Genomic DNA, 14,298 nt, shown 5'->3' on the forward strand with positions numbered 1-14,298 from the left:
TTCAAGTAGGCCCCAAAACTTAAAAACAAAAAAACAAAAAAAAAAACTCTTTGAAAAGATGGGAAACACCATGTTATAGGACACATGTGGTTTTTTTAGCCCAAGTATTTAAAAAGATTTTGAAGGAACACATTAGCTTGCAATCGTGATCATCTTGGAGGATTGAGTCCTTTGATTTCTTTTTAAACAACAAGCATTACTTTGATAATCAGAGAGGCGAACAAACAATACAGGTTAATAAATGTGAAGCTCACCCAAGGATACGATGAAGTAGTAGTCCTCACCCTTGGCCGCACCCTGGAAACATCTGGGGAGCTTTAAAGTAAACACCCCACGCCTGGTCCCACCCTTGGTGATTCTAATGGACTGGTCTGGGGTGGGGCCCAGGCCTTGGGGTTTCTTAAAACTCCCCACATGACTCTAATATGCGGTGAGGATGAGAACCATTAAAGCAAGATTTTTCAGATTTTTTTGTAGAACATGTTACTAAGTGTCTTTTAAAAAATAAGGTCTCGCAGGCGAAGATGCAGCATCTTTTCTGCAAGATTTCTGAGTCTGTAATGTGCAAATGTGTACCATGGCTTTCACAGGAAGAAGACAGTGCAAGGTCGACGTTTGTGTCAGCGTATGTGTGTGTGTCTGCTCAGCAGTCCTTCTCTTGAGCAGCCATGCCATTAGCAAGCCCTGTCCAGTCCACCTCCCAAGCTGCCCCCCCTTTCCCCCCACCTTGGTCCTGTCCTCCATCGCCTCCCATCTGGACTATGGCAGCAGCCTCCCCATTGCCCTCCCACCGCCCTTACAGTTCATTACCCACAAAAGTGAGCTAGCAGAGGTCCCTGGGGCACACACAGTTTGCAGAAGCTTCTGCTCCCAAAGGAGAGTGCCCCTAGTGTCCCTAACTGCCACACTAGGACTGTGGAAGGGACCTGCCTTAAAGTGTAGGCGGCATCAGGAACAGCAGAGCTGTGGCAGAAGGAACTTGGGTCCTCAATACCACTGTTGAGCTACCATGTCACAAGCCCAAAAAACAGCCCAAAGAACCTCTGGACTTGGTCCCTGACTGGACCTCTGGACACATTCCCTGACTGCCTACGCCAGCATGCATGGGGTTTTCTGTCATTTACAGCCAAAAACATCCGAGCTATACACTCTCTATTACAAAGTACCCTATTTATTGGTCATACATATATATTTTTTTTAACCAGGTAAAATCACCTTATTTGCTTTTCTTGTTTATTGTCTAGCTCCTCCTTCTAGAACTTCAGCTCTACAAGAGCAGGGACATTTGTCTGTCTTGTTCACTGCTCTGCCCCTAGTACCTGAAACTCTGCCTGCCAAAGGGCAGGAACTCAGTATTTGCTGAAACAATGACTGAGCTCAGTTCTTGCAACAGCTCCAAAAGGTAGGTGTTCCAAATACCCATCTCCTCCTGACTTCTCCCTGTAGTGACCCTGCAGTTACACTGGCCTTCGTCCTGTTCCTTCGCAGAGTCAAACTCTTCTAGCCCAGAGCTCCCTCGCATTCCATTAAAGTCTACTGATCCTTCAGGCCTCCTCCCAAATGTCAGTCCTCACAACAGACATCTCCTGATCTCTCCAAAACACATCAGACTCCCCTTAGATATGCCCTGCTGGTTCCTCCATCAGGGCACTTAGCACAGATGCAATCACACAGCTGTTTTTGTAATTACTTAACTTCTGTTTCCTCCACTGAGAATGAGTTCCAGGAAGGTGAGGACCCCTTTGTATTGCCAAAGCTCTAAAGGGTCTGGCCCACAGAAGGTGCTTAATAAATACCACACCTGACTGTTGTGGCCAGGACATTTACTGTTCACTGAATACCCACGTACCTCCACATTTCTAGTCCCTTGCAGCTAGGCAGGGCCATGTAACTAGTTCTGGGTACTAGCGGAAGTGAACTGTGTCACTTTGGGCCTCAGCATCTAAGTGTTGTGCTGTGGGAGTCTCTAGTTCCCTGTTCTGCCACGGTGACCCTGGAGGCTATGTGTTCTAGTCATGAGGCTTCAAGACTGGAGCCCACATCGACCTGCATCTCTGAGGTACAAGGTAAAGTGCCCCCTGCCAACCTAACCTACCTTGTGTCACAAGTAAGAAATTGACATTCGTTATTTCCAACTTCTAGGATTTCAGGGTCAACCTGTTATCGCAGCAGAAGCTTGCCTATCGCTAGCATTCCTGAGATGGAAGGAAGGCAGCTAGACGCAGAGACAAGGGTGATCACAGACTGGGAGGTGAGTATCAAGGTTGTGCGTGGCCTCCTGTTGCCAGAACTGAACCTCAGTGAAAGGAAGGCGGTGGGGGGGGGGGGTGGGGGTGGGGGGGGGGTGGATAGACGGACTACTCCCTGGGAAATTGCCACTTTCAATTCCTGATGCAAACGATGAAAGGACACAGAGCACCCACTCCCTTCAGAAAGAGCCCACCTCGGGGCCCTCATCAGACACAGCTCCTCAGGGATCACAGTCAAGTCTCAGCCCCTGGGGACAGGAGGAGGCTCAGAAGCCAGCAACACCCTGGAAAACCCTATTAGCTAGAGGAAGCTGAACCAGCAAGACTGCATGAAAGGGCCCGGGCTAATTCGGGCTGACAACCTTCCCTCGGAATCACCCATTGGGGTTCTGCCCTTCCAGCTCCATCCCAGAGAATAAATCACGCTGTCAGGTCTAATTTGGGATTCAGCTGATGGGCTGAGCAGAGCATCCATGCGTTCTGGCCGCAGAGGTCAAGGGCAGCCCACGTGCTAGCAGCCAGTGCTGAAAGGCCCAGGGACTGGCTAGGTGGAAAAGGACTGGGAAGCCAACAACAGTGGGTTTCCAATACACAACAGAGACACTCTGCTCTGTTCCTGTGCGATTTCTGGCCCAGGTCTCAGCTGAACGAGCCGTGTCCCCAGAGCACAGCACTGCTAATCCTGGCACCATACCAGCTTGGGCACAAGGTAAACACTCCTATTTGGTAAATAAGTAATCCTAACACCACCAGCTAGTGCTTACTATCTTACGGGCTGGAGACGAAGCTGCCTAACCTGGGACACACAGTCAAGGCTAAGGCATATAAGCCACCACCACTGCCGCTGTCGCTGCGGCCACTACCACCACCATCTCATGTATTATGTCGCTACTTTGTGCCAGGCACTACTCTTAAGTATTTGAGATTCATAATCACTTTTCTTTCTTCTTTTTTTTTAAGTAGGCTTCATGCCTAGCATGGAGCCCAATGCGGGGCTTGAACTCACGGCCCTGAGATCAAGACCTGAGCTGTGATCAAGAATCAGATGCCTAACCGACTGAGCCAGCCGGGCGCCCCCATAATCACTTGTCAATTCTCAAGGGTTAGGAAGCTCCTGGGTTACACTCCCTGCTCTGCGCGTAGCCGGACTCTGGAGCTCTTGCTCTTGGCTACCACGTGAAACCATTCCTGATTTCGCCATTTCGATTTCAAGAAACTTGCCCTGAAATGTCAAGTTAGGGTTCGGTGTCCCCCCAAGTTCCCACAGTCCTGTGGCTTTCCCCTATTAGAACTCCCATCGCTCCAGGCTGTTTACCCAGAGATCTCTCCCACAATACTCTCTCTCCAGGAGGGCCGCCCTGTAAGCCTCGTGCCCAGCACAAGAGCAGGAAATGGGAAATGACCAATGTTTACGAGACAGATGGATGGAAACCCAAGTCCAAACCCCTAATTTTACAGAGGAAAGGATGGCGATTCAGAAAGAAGAAAGGGGAGTTTCACTGAAGACAGGGGGAGTGGAGAAGGGCAAACTGCTCCTTGATGAATCTCTCTCTTCTCTAAGGCCCAAAGCTGCTTCCAGGAGCCCCAGATGACCTCCAGGTTGGCTAGCCACCTCCGGGGTCCACCATCCCCTGGGCTTCCCCCATACAGCCCTGAACTGCTCTGGGCTGTCACTGTCACTGAGGGCCTGCCTCCTTCCTGGGAGGAGGAGCCCCATTAAGTGCAGGGTCCACCAGCCATGAGGTTACTACCCCTCAGGAATAGGCACAGAGAAGGAGCACGTTAAATGTGTGCTGAATCGACCAGCAGAACCCCAAAAAAGGAAACAAGGCCTGAGCCTCATTCTAGAAAGATGCATTAAAAGCACAGGTAAGATTTCTTTGGAAAGGGGAGGCCAGGACTAGCCTTCTCAGCCATCTGCAAGCCAGGAAGATGTGCGGTGCTGGCTCACCAGGACTGGACCAGGACCAGGGAAAGGTAGAGCACAGGGCGGACGTGATTCACAAGAAACTTTGTAATGACCGAAACTTCCCCAAAGAAAACACGCTGCCCTGTTCCTCCCCTGCTGGAAGAATTTAAAACCGAGGTCACACAGCCAGCAGTCTGGGGACCCCAGGTTACCTCTTATGAGGTAACCAAGTGTAATGCCAAGAGCGAGGGCTCTGGAGACAGACTGCAAAGGTCCCCACCCTGGCTCCCTGACTTGGTAGGTGGCTTTACCACTCTGTGCCTCAGTTTCCAAGTCATTCCTGTGGGGAGATCATAGCAGCGACTTCACAGGGTGGGTGCAAGGGGTGAATGAGATCATGCGTGTAAAGTGCTCACAGAAGGGCTGGGCACAGAGTCAGTACCCATTAATGTTAATTATTATTGTTTCTCTTCCCCTGTGGAGCCAGACACTGTTGGCTGGCTAACCCGACTGACACTCTCAATTCCCTTTTCCTCTGGCTTCCTCCTCAGGAGAGGCTGAAAAAGCTAAATGAAATTTCCCACCTTCCTTGGAGCTAGGGGAGGCCACGTGACACATTGCTGGCCAGTGAGATGTAAGTGGAACCTTGTGGGAGGATTTTGGGGAGAATTTGTAAGTGGTCCAGAAAAGGAAAACACGTGTGGCTGGGTGTTGGCCTTCCCCTCCTTGTTCTGACTGGAGCTACAGCACTAATCTTGTAATCGTGAGGGAAGGCCGAGTAAATCAAAGAAGCTCCAGGCTGGACACCACTCAGCCTCTGAACTAACCAAATACCTTCATGTTTGTTGTTATGGGAGAGAAATCAATGCTCGGTGGTTTAAAATGCTGCAAGCTGGGCTTTCTGTTCTGGTAGCTAAAAGCATTCCTGGCTGATGGACCCACCATAACACAAATGGTTCAGGGCACCTGTCCGTGGTAACTGTTTGCCAACCTCTATTCAGGTCCCCGGATGAGAACCCCCAAACTAGAGGAGAAAGAGTGGGAAACTGAATTAGAATAGTGCCTACCGAGCCTCAGTCACCGTGTTCTGCTCTTCTTTTCAGCTGTATCTAGTCCCATCTATGCAATTATTTACTTAATATTTTCTTTAAACCAATGCGTTTTTATTTTTATTTATTTGTTTTAAAGTAATGTCTACACCTAATGTGGAGCTTGAACTCACGACTCCGAGATTAGGAGTTGCATGCTCCACCGACTGAGCCAGCCAGGAGCCCCACTAATCCAATTCATTTTTAAACTTAAACACACACACACACACACACACACACACACACACACACACACGAGTCTACTGGGGCCCCCAGGTGGAGCAGTCAGTTGGGCATCTGACTATTGATTTCGGCTCAGGTCATAATCCCAGGGTTGCGGGACTAAGCCTCACGTTGGGCTCCATACGGAGCCCGCTTGGAATTCTTTCTCCCTCTGCCCCTCTCCCTCTCTTGTGTTCTCTTTCTCTAAAATAAAATAAAATGGAATCTACATTACTACCAAAATGAAAAATCAGTTATCTTTTGTTACAAAAGCAATTTAATAAATAATAATAATAAACAAATACAAGGTAAACAAAATATGTTCATCCACAAATCACTAAAAGTTATCTGATGTAGCATAATTTGGGTCTATTGGACTAGCAAGAATTCTTCATTTTTGCTGTCTATCAGGAAAAAAAAATGTCAGAGGATCTGGCAATGCTTTGCATTTTTACAGGGCAACAAAAGGCGAGAGCTAAGAAGGGGCTGCCCCACCGAGAGGAAACAGTGTCCTGTTGCTGCAATTCCTGAAACCCTGTTTCGAAGTGAGATAATTTATTTAGATCTCCTGCTGGCTGGTGGATGAATTAGGTTGGGAGCCTTATTCTTATTCAGGGCTTCCTCAGAGAGGCCTTCCCGGATTACCTCGCCTAAAATAACTCCTGTTCCTTCTAGGCAGCCCCATTCCTGTCTTACGGACTTCTCCTACATTCACTTGTCTGTCGTTCTATTCTCCAGAAGCATGTCAGTTCCCACAGGGAAAGGATTCTACTTTGTTCACTCCTGAATCCCCAGTACCTAGAACACAACAGTAGGTGATCAAAGGCATATTTATGGGCATGGTCATGAAGCACAAAGAAAGACTGAGGAACCATTACAGACTGGATGAGAATAAGGAGACAGGACGACTAAACACAGTGTGGCATACTGGATAGGACCTTGGAACAGAAAAGGGACATCAAGGGGGCACCTGGGTGGCTCAGTCAGTTAAGCATCTGACTTTGGCTCAGGTCATGATCACATAGCTCATGGGTTCGAGCCCTGCGTCAGGCTCGGTGCTGACAGCTCAGAGCCTGGAGCCTGCTTCAGATTCTGTGTCTCCCTGTCTCTCTGCTCCTCCCCTGCTCTCTCTCTCAAAAATAAATAAACCTTAAAAAAATTTTTTTTAAAGAAAAGAAAAGGACATCGGTGGAAAACTAGCAAAACTTGACTCAACTCTCTTAGTTCACAGTACTGGACCAGTGCTCATTTCCTGGTTTTGGTAGCTGTGCCAAGGCTGCCTAAGATGGTGACATTAGGGGATGCTGGGTGAAGGGTAGGTACGTGAGCTTTCTGCACGCTTGGTGTAACTTTTCTGGGGTCTAAAATTCCTTCAAAATAAAAGAGCTAATAAAGAAATTGTGCTGAGAAGCATCCTTTGATGGAAATGCAGCCCCTTGAGACTGTTCCATGAACACGCTCCAGGTACCTGGGCAGAGCCTTGGGCCAGGATGAAGGAAGGTGAAGAGACCCAATAAGCAGCCAAGAAGAGAAGCTGCTGTCTAGATTCACTCGGTTCCCAAGGGTCAACCCGCTGGTCCCTGCAACTTAGCCAACATCATGGTTACACAAACCGGGCAGAGTCTGGACGTCAGAATCTTCTGTTCTCCACTTGCCATACCATTAAGGGCATTTGGTGCTTCGAGGATCAGACAGCGCCCTCACTCCCAAGCACCCGCATGGCATCCTGCCAACAAAGGTTGGCGCCCTCATTTTGGAATGCCCCACTGGCAACTGAGTGCCATCGCTTTGCCTATGCCAAAGACACAGAACAGGATGTTCACTAGCAAAGTCCCCATAAACCTAATTATAACATATTCAAAATCTTTATATCACAGGTATTTGCCATATGTACATGTTTTAATTCTGTGTCAGTACCTATGCTGTATCTTCAGCCTACAGAGGAACAGCACATCCACACAGGGTGGGTGAGGGGGCCAGTCTGTCTCTTGATGGTGGTGGGCAGTTACACAAACATTGCAATTGCTTACGCTCAGAGAACTCTATGCCAGAGAGTGAATTTTATTCTGTGTAAATTTAAAAAATTGAATTAAAAAAGAGTGTGATACACAGATGTGTGCCACGAACAAAGATCTCCGAGATAACTCTGCTGCTAGGGATGGTGGGAAACACACTGTGGAAGCACCCACATACAGCATGACTTCTCTTCTCTTTGTGCTGCGAAGTATGTAAGTGCGCATGTGCGTTAAGTAGGACTATTCGCGGGAAGAGGTCTGTCATGACACCCACCTGACTGCTGACGTAATTAGCTCTCAGGGAAGGTGTTAGACTTGCAGGTGATGCATAGGACAGTGAAGGAGACTTTCATTTTCCCCTCAATACTTTTTCAAGTAATTTTTAAAGATAATAGAGACCTATGTGGACTAGTTATAAAATTTAAGCAAACAGCCACACTGTACTCACCCTCAGTGTGTTCTGGGCACTAGTGTCCCTTGAGGGTCCCACGAGAGCCAATGTCAAAGACCGTGCATCTGTGGAGAAGAACAACACAAGGTTATGTCTTTGGCCAGTCTGAGCCTTCCTGCCGCAGTTTCTGTCATTTACAAATTCACCCCCTCAACAAATGTTTACTGAACACCTGCTCTGTGCTAGGCACCAAGGGAACACCAGTGACCAGGACAACACTGCTGTCCTCAGAGAGAAGACATTCCAGTAAAGGAGGAAGACAATAAAACAAATACATGATGCGGAGTCAGGGAGTAGTCAGCAGTCTTGATGGAAACTAAGCAGGCTGAGGAGAATGATGGGCCTGCTGTTTGCAAGAGTGGCCACAGAACAGACACCTTAATTCCAGAGGACCACAGGCTGTGTGACTTTCTGTGCAAGAGCATTCCAGGCCATGGGAATGGCCAGTGCAAAGGACCTGAGGCAGGGTATGTATATGGAGAATTTTAGGAGGAGCAAGGGGCCCATGTGCCTGGCACAGGGTGAGTGAGGGGGCGAGTGGTCGGAGACGAGGGCAGGGAGGTGATAGCGGCAGATGGAAGGCCATTATAAGGATATTTCCTTCAGACAATTTTGAATAGAGAAGTGGCAGAGATAAATAGCGCTTGTCCTGACTTGTAACTTTATAGTATTAATTTATGTTTTAAAATACTTAGTATGGTTGTTCATATTTGAATGGCTATATCATGAAAACTGTATATTATTAATTTATGTTTTTGAATATTTAGTATGGTTGTTCACATTTGAATAGATATTTTATGGATGAATGAATGTCTCCACTATCTGTATTGTTCACCCTCATGTTTCTGTTTACGCCAGGTTTACCAAGTCAGGGAGATGAGATCTGAGAGGATAATCCAGAACCTTCCTATAAGGAATGGCCATTAAATAATGACTCTCACTCCCCATGTGCCAGGCCATGTCCTAGCAGACATGTGCTAACTCATTTCACTCTCTCAATAACCCTAAGAAATAGATGTTTATGATTACATTCATGGTATAGAAAAGGAAACTGAGGCACAGAATGGATAAAAAAAAAAAAAAAAACAACTCACTAGCTGAAGCTGCCCGGCCAGTCAAAAGTATATTACAGATGGGATGAACCCAGGAAGCCTGGCTCCAGAGCCTACTCACCTACTCCTGATCATGTGGCTAAGCCAGTGGCCATGGCGGTCAATGAAGAGAGAGCTAACTACAGGCAGATAATGCCTCCCTTTCCCCAATAGCACGATGCCCAAACGCTACTCAAACACCAAGGCTGAGCTCAAACTCCAGCCAGCTCTCAGGAAGGAAACCTAGCGAGTAGCTAGCCAGCTCTCCAGAATCTAGGAATCAGGATGTCTTCAATAATCTTGCTCCTAGAGGTTCCTGGAGAAACCCAAAGGGGTTCTTAACTTTTCTCATGCCTGTGGGCAGCCTGCCAAAGACGAGTGTGGACTCCTTCTCAGAATCATGTTTTTAAGTCAACAAGATACAATACCCAAGGCTATAAAGGAAACCAATTATATTAAGATATCAAAGTATCTATAAAATAAAACCTAATCTGAGATAAGTAATATTCGTGCTTCTTTATGAATGCTTTAAATTATAAGATCCTAATGGTGTGTCCAATAACCATAGTAATTTAGAAACAGATGAGTGTAAGTGATATTTTGCAATATCTGCAATAATCGTAATGTGATATGGAAATATTTTTAATTTCTAGTGGTGACAAAGTCACAGGTACTGCAATACAACTGTAGCTTTGGCTCTCATTCTGAAGAAAAGGAAATGCTAAATTCCAGATGGCAGAGGGAATAAAGATGTAACCTTTTTCCCAGCCAACTTTGCGATCCTCTAAATTCTATCCAAGGACCCTTCAAGGGTCTATGGACCCAGGATTAAGAATCCCAATAGGGAAAAGGCAGAGCAGATTCCTAGGGAAGGTAATAACTGGGAAGTGTGGGGCAGATTCAGATCCTTGTGAACACTGTATGGGAAGGGGTCCTGGAGGGCTAGCCATACAATCCAGGTCTGGCCAACAAAGCCACTAACCTCCTCTTTCCTGCTCCTTGCCTCAGAGATGGCTCGGAGTGGCCCTGGCATTGAAGCCATGGTGATTAGGTTCAATAAAAGCAGTCTCAGGACATATCCTGGGACTAACGGGAAAGAGATGGGTTTATTTCTCTTGGGGCACTGCTTAGCTGGTTGGATATATATACAGAGCGGCTTCAGAGCCTATCTGACAACAAAACCAACAGAAAAGAATACAGAGCCACGAGGTACAAGGAAACAGGGTCCTGGCAACCTCATGTGAGGCTCTGGATCTAGCCACACCTGAAGCTATTCAGTGCACAATGTCCCAGGAAGTAAGTGCAAATGCTTCTTTTTACACTTAAGCAGGTTGACCTGAATTTCCATTTGTTCACAAAACCAAATGACTCAATTACACAGAAGGGCAGAGTTGAGTGCAGTTCTTGACAATTCCCATAGCTCACTACCAAGGCATTTAGGAAAGCACAAAATGAAATTAGACAGAGTTACTATACATAGAAACAGCAAATACAGAAAAACACACACTCTTTAAAAACTCAGAAATAGTCTCTTGGGTAGTTGGCTTTCCCCCAAGCTGGTCTATGAAGCCCTGACAACTGTGGTTTTCAAGATGCTTGACAGGGCATGAGGGAACCAGAAGCACCCAGAACATTTCCTTTATCACCAGACTTTCCATTAAAAAAAATTCCTGGGATGATCAGAAAGCCCCTGCAATAAAGCTCCTGTAAAATTTTAATAGCTGCCTTTTAAAATACAGCGGAAATTGCTTTTCTGCCACTCTCATTCTTCCTCCTTCCTTTCTCTAGAGTGATGTATATGGCTCTTTAAAGTCACATCAGCAGTGACGTGTGGTGGTGCCACATCTCTCTGACTGGAGGGAGCTGTCATATCCACCAGTGTGGGGTCCCTCACACATGGGAGGGGTCACAGCAGAGAGGACGATGCTGAGGGGTTGTGGAAATGGCAGCAAAGGTGGGCTACAGGGTCAGCAATTCAGCCAGGACCCCAGACCTCCCAGAGCCCCTCTTCACACCACCTGGGAAGGGAAGAGGCCCTTGGACTTGCCTCATCAATCCCAGCACACCCGCCAGAGCAACAGCCCACCTGGTCGCGGGGCCACGCGTCTCGCTTCCCAGGGTTTATACCAAGAAACAGAATCCTAGATGACAGAAGCTGGGGTGAGGGGATAGCCTGGCCTGACTCACAGTCTGACTGGTTCCTCCCCTCAGCCACAGCAATTGGCTCTGGGAGGGACACATGATCTAAGCAGGGCCAATCAGAGTAGGCCCTGGAAAGTTTGCTGGAATTACTGGGGGGAAAGGGATGGGATGGAAGGAAGGTAGGGGCTGCTGAAGGCCTCTCTGCCACCTGGGAGGTGGCGGGGGGGGGAGGTACCGGAGAAAGAAGTCAAAGCTGACAGAGGCAGAACCCAGAAGCGGAGAAGGATAGCTTCCTGACAAGAATACCTGAGTGTTGGCTCCAGTCAGGCCAGCTCTGGGACTTTCAGGTCCCAAAGCCATTAACTTCCTTGTGCAGTTTAAGCCAGTTTGAGCTGGGAAGATTCTGTCATTTACAACAGAAATCACTGACTGATGGAACCGGAAGGGACCTCAGAAATCAATACAGCATTCCTTCATGTTTCGGTGAACACGATCTTTTCTAAGAAGCTGACAAAACAAAACTATGTCATGTCTCTCCGGAAAGAGGGGGAAAAAATACCCCCACAAAATACTGTGTTTCAAAAATGCCAAAGGGCTCTGAAGCTGCTGTCCATAGGAACTGGGTGAAGAACACTCTGATCCAGTTTGAACCGTCCACTTGATGGATAAGGAGACAGGTTCAGAACGCTTATGTGGCTTGTTTGGGCCCAGGGGGAGGCAGAGCCAGGCCTCTCTAGAGGGTCCAGAGGTACGGTCCTCAGGCGAGACTGCAGAGGGTAAGGGGAGGCAGCGGGTGAGGCTGCGGAACCCCATGCCCCCATTTAGCAACACAGCAGCTCCACTTTTTTTCTGCTTTAAAAATTGGGCTTTCAGGGAAGTGTCCGACAGAAGTTCTACCACTCCACAAGTAACATATGGAAAGCCGATCTCTTCTATCACATTTCAAAGTATTAACATGTTACTGACCTTGGTTTTGATCCTCACTGACACCTTAATGAAGCAGGCATTATTGCCATGGCTCCGCGTGAGGTGCTTCTGCAGGGGCAACCAGCCAGGGTGCTGCTCTCTGATCCCAAAGCAGCCCGAGCACCCGGGCCTTTCTGCTCCTGTACTTCTGGGCCTCACATTTCTATTCTTCCCTTGGATTTTGATCTCAGCTCGTACGGAAAGGATCATCCGCTTACACCTCTCCACTCCCCTTGGCTTGGTCCTCCCTGCAGACCAGGTCAAGAAGTGGTGGCTGATCTGACGGGTCAGAGATTACGACCCGTAATCTGGCACCTGCCCTTCCAGTGGGCAGGATTACTAGCCCCAAAGGCTAGGACGAGGCACTGGCTCTTTTCTCTCCCTGTGCCCAGAGATGGTGGCTTCCTCTGGTGCTCTCTGTCTTAGAGCAGGACACACAACCCTGGCCAGTGTTCATCCACCCTCTAAGATCGCCCGGGGCACACGCACTCCTCCTGACCAAGTGCTCATGGGGGCAGCCAGACCTTTCTCCTCCGCGCAGCTCGCTGTGCAAGTGGCTGATCTAGGCACTAAGACTTAAGGTAAAGGAGAACCCAGCTCACTGGGGGCTTTTGCTACAAGCTCCCTTCTCCTTTCTAGACTTTACCAGAGCTTCACATTGGGGCCACAGGGACCTACCCACCTATTAATAAAGAGGTTCAATCATCTTTCATTTAGAGAAGATTCCCATTATGCCCATCCTCATCCCACCTTTGGAATAGGGACTTAGGAAAATATCTGTTCATTCAACTGTCTCTACCCACCTGCCAACAAAGAAAAGCTGCTGTGCGAAGAAAAGACTTTGCCTTGGGAAAATCTAGGCCCTCAACTGCTACACTGTATGGCAGCCGCTGAGATCATCTTGCAATTAATCATGCTTTCTCTTAGGACCTATATTCTATTAATAACACACTAACGACTTAGCACTAGTTCTTTCATTGATTGATTCAGTCCACAGATATGACTAGGGCTGGGTCACTGACTTCCAGGGTCGTACATCCTCATTTCCTGTCCCCCACAGAGGATAAGCATCATGACATAGGGCTCTGGGGACTTCACTGTCCCACCTCCAGCCTAGCCTAAGTAACTCCGCGGTAGAGTGGCTCAAGACAGGCCTCTGCAGAGAAACTGCTGAGGGAAGGCAGCAACGTGTGACCACTTCACGCACAGCCGACTGGCCAAAATGTCAGACTCTGACACCACCGAATGCTATTGAAGTTACAGGCTAAGGGGAACTCTCAGTCACCGCGGGTGGGAGCATACACAGGAACAGACATTTTGAGACCGCGGCTGGCAATTTCTTGTAAAGAGGAAGAGACGGTAACCTCAGTGACACACTTCACTCCCCCACTGACTGGGATTCCCTGCCGAGTTCCCAGACCCATGTGGCCTTGCAAATTCTCACTCTGGTTTAAAGCATGAGGTTTTTGCTTTGATTTGACTACATGCCAGCACTGTTTTCAGTTAACTATCAACTCGTTTGACCCTTAGAACAACCCTGTGAAGAGGGTCTGCTAGCATCCCCATTTCTAACCGACCAGCAAACTGAGGTACAGAGAGGTAACTTGCCCAAGATCACACAGCAAGTAGATGGCACAAATCCACCGGGATCTGAACCTAGTTGATCTGGCTCCAGAACGGCCAACAATGCCACTTCCCAAACACAGCAGTTAAGAGTATGGGCTGAGCCCCGAAACACATCTGACTCCACATCCAGACATCGACTTCAGATGGATCAAAATACAAGTGTGTCTGGAAGAGAACACAGGAGCGTATCTTCATGTTGGTGTAAGTGAAGATGTCTCATTCAGGAATTCTAGGAGAGTGTCCGTCTCACAAAAAGACGCATTCAGGGGCGTCTGGGTGGCTCAGACGGCTAAGCGTCTGACTCTTGGTTTCAGCTCAGGTCGTGATCTCGCAGTTCGTGAGTTCGAGCCCCACACTGGGCTTCGCACTGACAGTGCGGAGACTGCTTGGGATTCTCTCTCTCTCTCTGCTCCTCCCCCACTTGCCCTTTCTGTCTCTCTCTCAAAAATAAAAAAAAGTTTTAAAAAGACTCATTCACAGTCTTTGTCCCTTCACTAGCTTGGAATGCAGGTGTGATGCTACTCGGATTTGAGAGGGTC

General features: G+C 48.0%; 1 protein-coding gene across 10 annotated transcripts in view; it reads right to left on the reverse strand.

Moving 5' to 3' along the window:
• The window catches only part of SIPA1L3 (signal induced proliferation associated 1 like 3), a 236,991-nt gene that overhangs the window by 135,355 nt on the left and 87,338 nt on the right, over nt 1-14,298 (reverse strand). For all 10 annotated transcript variants that reach the window (XM_060650967.3, XM_060650956.3, XM_060650963.3 and 7 more), the window contains one exon: nt 7,932-7,999. The gene's annotated coding sequence lies outside the window, so the exon portion shown is untranslated. The remainder of the gene's footprint in view (nt 1-7,931; nt 8,000-14,298) is intronic.

The sequence above is a fragment of the Panthera onca genome, chromosome E2 (assembly GCF_046562875.1).
Source record: "Panthera onca isolate mPanOnc1 chromosome E2, mPanOnc1 haplotype 2, whole genome shotgun sequence".
NCBI classification, from domain to species: Eukaryota; Metazoa; Chordata; class Mammalia; order Carnivora; family Felidae; genus Panthera; species Panthera onca.